Raw genomic sequence first — 6,526 nt, 5'->3', positions numbered from 1 at the left:
CTAGGCTGTTATGTGAGCATCCCAGATGATTTCAGTGTCCTTTGTAATACAGAGGTTCAAAGATGTTGTATGTTAAAACAACACTTTATTTATATGAAACTAGGAGATAGCTTATGTCATAAGCCAGAACACATACAAAGGACAGAATGTGTATGCACATAAAGATATGGTATACTAAATAAAACTATTAAAATTGGCTATTAAAAAAACTTGGGGAAATTTTAATGTTACAAACCAGCGTTCCTCAGAATGAAAAGAATTTGAAGGAGCCATGTGAAGTCATTTTGGTCAGACGCAATGAGTCTGATCTTTGTTTAGAGACAAATAGATATGGGAAGTGCCAAGCAATTTTCCTCCTTCAAAAAAAGAAGAGTCAGTTCTAAACTTGCTCTTCTGTAATTTAATAAAATACTGGTCAATACTAATGGAACTATCTATATTTGAACAGTCATACTGCAAAGGATGCATTCCGATCCTCCGTACATAGCATATATTAGTATGGGAACTTGTGTTCTTAGATTGCCACAGAGCACATCTCTTAAACTGTGCTATGTCTTTGTGATATATTAAAAGCCATTTAGTTTGATTCTTTTCTCACTTTTTTATCCCATTGATTCTCGAGCTGCTACCCTGATCTACATCAGCTCCACTTTGAATAAAATCAAGTCTACTTTTGGCAAGTACTCAAGTCAGTTTAGCATTCACTTTCTATCCGCATTCATGCAAGTAAAACTTACTTTTCAGAGCAAATTGAAAGTCAAATGAAAGGCCACTAGCCTGGCTGATGTAAATTCAATTTAGAATTCAACTGAATATTCACCAGCTCATTTTTTTTTATGATATTTATTCAGCTCTGGAAAACATTATACACAAAATGAACAGCTGATACGAATAGCCTGAATTTGTGGAGGCCTAAAGAGCCAGATCATTCCGAGGTGTAAATCAGCCTGGTGGCTCTGCTGGAGCCAGTGGTCACATACTCAGGGACGAAGGCGTTCAGTCATTCTTACATCAGTTCTGATTCTTTCCATGTTAATATATAAGCACAGATGATTTTATGATTGTTATTATTGCTCTTCATATTATTAAACAAACAGTTCAAAATTACTGTATTCAATTTGAATTGCTTCTCACAAAATCACTAGCAGAAATCCTTTCTGAACATGCAAGAGGCACTTCAGTATTTCATGAAGTGTTAAATTGGCAAAACAACAACACGAGTTCATTACTGCAGATTCTTTCCAGATGGAACCATAAATGTACTGTACTTTACTGAGCGCCCATGGTACAAAACAACTGAGTTGAATATTATGACCACTTTTTGGGGAATAATGTTTCACATAGTGATCATTTATTTTTGCAGGGAAGAAACTAATTTTAAAAAGAGCATAGAAAGGAAGATTCCAGAGCCTCTCTGATTTCTTTTAGTCTGTTTCTTTCTAGCCTCTGAAAATCAGGACGAGTTGTCACTGTGACCTTTGTCTAGTTTTCAGCTCCAAAGCTGAACCTACACTCCAGCACTCTGCCTCTGAACACCGTGCCGAAAGGCTGGGCCAGAAGCCCTTCTCAACGCACCTGAGCCAAGGTGCTGCCAGCCCATGTAAGGGGACTGCAGCACACAGCAACATTAAAACCAACCATGCTCTTCCGTATGGCAATTTATACATGGATTGAAATTTCCAAATAAACTGACAAAAGCAAGGGAATAGGACTCTCTGAAATAAACCCCAATGAATACATAGGCAATGATAAAATGAAAGTGACTCTAAGTTTCACAGTTGACTTCAAGAGAAACTACGAAAGGCTCTTAACTTTCTTTTTTCCTTTACTATGCCAGGTTCTATTTATGCTTTTTAATCTGTCCATCTTTTTATTTACAGATCCATTTTAGTATTGTAAAAAGTATGTATGTGCCTATTTGAAAACATGGGTTTCATCTAGTCCCATCCCAATATAAATCAGGAATTCCAATGGTGTAAAACAAACATGAACAACACATACATAAAAATATTTAAAACATAATCGGTTCTATCTGTCCACTATTCTTTGCTTAAAGGAAAAGTCACCCCAGCATTTTCAAATACATTTAAAGATGAATTTGATGTATTTTGTTCCCACTTACTTTGAATAGGTTTTGCCCCAAAGTAGTATCATTTCATTCCTTTAAGCTTCCACTGTTATGCTGGAGATTAGAATAGATCTTTTCATGCACTCCATCCGAGTTGTTTGGACTAATAAATTAGATCCATTTCTCCCCTTGAAAACATCTGCATTTTGACCAAATTTTTTTCTAGTTATAAATGATTTATTTTTTTAATAAAGCTTTCAAATGCCTGAAAGAGGTAGCTTCTTTTTCTTGGCATTTTAGATGTAAAAATAAATATGGAAATAATGATAGAGCAAAGAAACAGCAACACAGTCATTTCCTTCTGCTTTAGAAAGGCTGTGATATGTTCAAGGGAGCATCCAATATGAAGTTAAGCTCCCTGGTCCCCAGAGTTTTTTTGAACAATCAAATTCCCTTGTAAAGTGTTAATACCAGTCTCAGTTCACTTACGTGGCAAGAAGCACATCTGATTTTTGCATGCAGTGAACTACCCGTATTTCATAGACACATAAATCTTTCTTTTGTTAAATCTCTGCTTGTGTATTTCACAGCTCGAAGTGGAAATTTCCTTAAACTCCAATCAAGAAACTCATTGCAATAAAATGGTATTTGTCCTAATTAAAAAATAAACACTACTAACAATGTGATAAGATTAACTTGATAGGAAAAGAGGCTTTTATAAATTTATTTTTACTTTAGCTTTTGTCTTGAAATTAAAAAATAAGAGAAGCTTTTATCATGCTTTATTGTGAGCTAGGGGGTAACTTTCTTGAAAATGAAAATGAGCTCTGCAGTACTGTCTTGTACTACTACAGTGTAACTGCTACTGTTTTTCTCTCCCACTAACTACACTCACATAATTTTGAAATGGCCGTAATGGTACTATAAAAATTGGCTATATCGTTAGACGCTCTGGTAAGTCTTTCATCACAAGGAAATGATGAAAACTTTATTGCTCTTGACAAAGTTGATTGATAGACATGGAGTAAAATTCTACTTTTGTGACATCTTCAGGATAAATTCCAAAACCATAATCCTATTGAGGATCCTGCGTATTCCAACTCTGACAATAGATAGGGCAAGAAAAGCAGAAACAAACTGCACAGTAAGTAATGAATTTCCATAAGTAATCACTATTCTTTGTGCACCCCACCAAAATTCTTCTCCAAGTCAGTACAAATGAATCTGTCATCAGGTTAGCAGAAAAAGTTAATTTAAATGAATGTATACATTTCCATAAGGCACAGTCCAGAGGTTACAGTTAAGCTCTCCAAAACCAGAAGCACTCAGAGTCCTCACACTGCTTTGAAAATAATGCTAGTAGCCAAGACCTATCTGGGTATCTGGAGAGCACCAACCGTGACGTGAACAAATATTCCTTAAATAAAAATACTATTATGTTGGGAAGGAAAAGGAATATATTCCTTTGAAGACTTACTCTTCAGCCAATTCATACATTTAATATTAATTCTTCAGCACATAAATGCATGAGGCTAGAAAAAAGGATTACTATATCTTTGTTCAATTTTATTTGTGTGGATATTTGTACTTATCTCTGTGTTCACTGAGTATCCACAGATAACGCAATATACCTACATACTAAGGTAGTCTGGCAGCCTGAACATTTGGTTTAAAACTTGCCTCCAGTAGATCAACTACTTCATTTATGGATTCTAGAGTTGGGTTTTATGCTGTCTTCACTGGAGAAGTCCCTTAACCCATCTGCATACATTTCTGTAACAACGCTAATGTCAAACTACCTCTTTACTTCTGGAGTCTGATAAAGAGTAATGAGTTACCATTTTGAAAAGGCTCCAAGGAGAAAACTATTCCACAGTCATTAAACTGTGCTTTCAGAGATAATCAAACTCCAGAGGGAACGATGACAAAATTACCTTTTTTTTCCCCCCCCCTGTATACTTGTGTTAAGTCAGGTTTCTTCTTTTTTTATAGCATGTAAAATTCTCTTTTTAGCAGAGCCTGGCACAACTGGGCAGATTACCAAATAAAGGCACACCAAATATTCACCATCAGAGAGAAAAAAAATCACATCCAGGATGCTACGTTTTTGCAAGAGGTAGGAACGAATGGCATATTCTTCAGACCTCTATACCAAAGCAATGCATGCCATGGGGTAAGTTCATGCCTATACCTTGGGAGCACATATTCCACTGACATGTTTCAGGAATTAATACTCTCCTGCAATACTAGGTGTTGTGTATTACATTCTCTTATGAACAACGTTTCCATTCTGCCATCTTACAGCATATAGAAACACAACATGTTGTTCCTTTTAAACATCTTCATCCTTTTCCGTTGTAGACCAAGGAACCATCCTCTCGCAATATGTGTGTTCCTACGCAAAGGAAGAGGATAAAACTAAGGGAAAAGTTTGGAGACCCACCACACACAATAACAGTTTAGGGAAGAAGTTTCCACAAGGCAAAAGTGCTTACATTTGGAAACACTTAGAAAGCCCCTCTGCACGTGCTGTTCAATGGAGACGTATTTACTATGTTGGAGCACTAGTATATTCCACATTACTGTTACAATTAACAGGAGAGGCAGACGGGGAAAATTGTGCAGTGATTTCTCTAGTATTTCTTCCCTTCCTCCCACTGGTAGAACACAGGCATGCCCAAGTATCAAGGCACTATCCAAAAAATGACAGCCTTGCATTCTCTCACACCTATCAAATATGTAATACACTTAAAATATGCTTTATAGGTGAAATTTTATATTATCAAAAGTTATCATATTGCTTTAGTTACCAACAAACTATTTTCAATAGTTCAATAATTTTATTTCAATAAACTGACATTTCTTACATATTCTTCAGTTTTATAGAATGTTATATTTAAAGTAGACCATGAAGCCAGCCAGTCTTTTAAATCAAGTACAACCTTTTGACAGGATTTGGCCTACTTGAAACCCATTCCTCCAATCTCACATGCTGAGCAAGAATTCTCCTCACACAGGTGAGCTGCCTGCAGATACCCAGGATGCATTAAGTCTTTTGTAAGTCATTTTGAAATGGTTACAGAGGTTCGAGTTATAGAATGACCTTATTTTGCATACCAGTAAAAGCAATTAAATTCACATCTCAAGTATCATAGTAGACATACAATCTACCATTGTAGAGTTCTTGAAATGTTTGAAATTCCTTTATGCTATTTCAGATTACTCTTTAAATAAGTTGACAAGCAAGAATGCTATCTAAACCACTATAAAGAGACTGACAACCAACACAACCTGAAGTCAGATAAAAGGGGATTTTTGATGGGCCTGAAACTTATGAGCAAGACAAAGAATAAATCTGTTCCTTGTAAGTTACTTTCTTAAAAGAAAAATATCCTGAGTGTATTTCATCTAGGGCCTGTCAAAATAATAGCTTGGTGATGTGAATTCAGAACATAAAAGTGTTCTATTAGCGATCAACAAGAGACAAGAGATACACCAATCTTTTCTAGCATAGTTTTCTTATCAGACATATTTGTTTTACTTCATGAGATTGTTCTAAATCCATAAAATTTACATACATATGGCTGCATTGTTAATTCCTACTATGAAACTATTCAGAGGAGTTTCCACTTTCTGCTTAGTAAAGGAACTTCACAGCCAAGAAATGCAAGCCAAGGATGGTAGGTAGTCCTCTGATTACAGTGGGACACTTACAAAAATACTGTTTGAAAAGCGAGCGAATAGCTCAGTTTCTATCATCATAATAATGAGAAATTATAGGAATTGCAGACATTACATATTTTAACTACAAATTAGGAAGAGTAAACAACGGATACTGATAGCATGATTAAACTATTACAGGCGTAACCTCATTTATTTTTTTAATTCTACCTTCAGGTAACTGATTATGGACTTTGTTTTCAAACACAAAGCTTTTTTTTCCCCAACTCTTTTCTTCTCTCTTACATATTAGCATACTAAGTAGTGCTAGAAAGAATACTTTGCAATTGTAGGTTAAAAAAAATTAGGTTTCTACTACTTATACAAATACAAGCAAATATAAAATAGCTACTCAGATGTGAGTTACCTAGGAAAATATACCTTGTCATACTTTCAAGATATCTGTCTTGAAGGGACAAAATTACAGCTAATAGTTACGTTTCTCTAAAGTAAAGGTTCTGTGAAAGAGGTAGCAGAAAAATAGCATTTTCACTCAGCAAGACTTGTGAGAAAACATTCTTCATTCCTTATCCAGGTGAAATTATGTTTCTTTAAATTAAATGCAGGACCAGAAGAATCCCAGAATTATCAGAATCATGAGCTTCCCTTTATTTTCACAATGAAATTAATCAGAACTTATTTTCACAGTGACACTAATCAGAGCAATTATGTTTTCATGCATTGAAGCAGAACTTGGCTTCTTAGGAAAATGCCAAAATTACGCCTCCGTGTCTTATG

The sequence above is a fragment of the Egretta garzetta genome, unplaced genomic scaffold (genome assembly GCF_000687185.1).
Source record: "Egretta garzetta isolate BGI_Z169 unplaced genomic scaffold, ASM68718v1 scaffold220, whole genome shotgun sequence".
Lineage (NCBI taxonomy): Eukaryota > Metazoa > Chordata > Aves > Pelecaniformes > Ardeidae > Egretta > Egretta garzetta.
Note: the sequence above shows the minus strand (reverse complement) of the source record.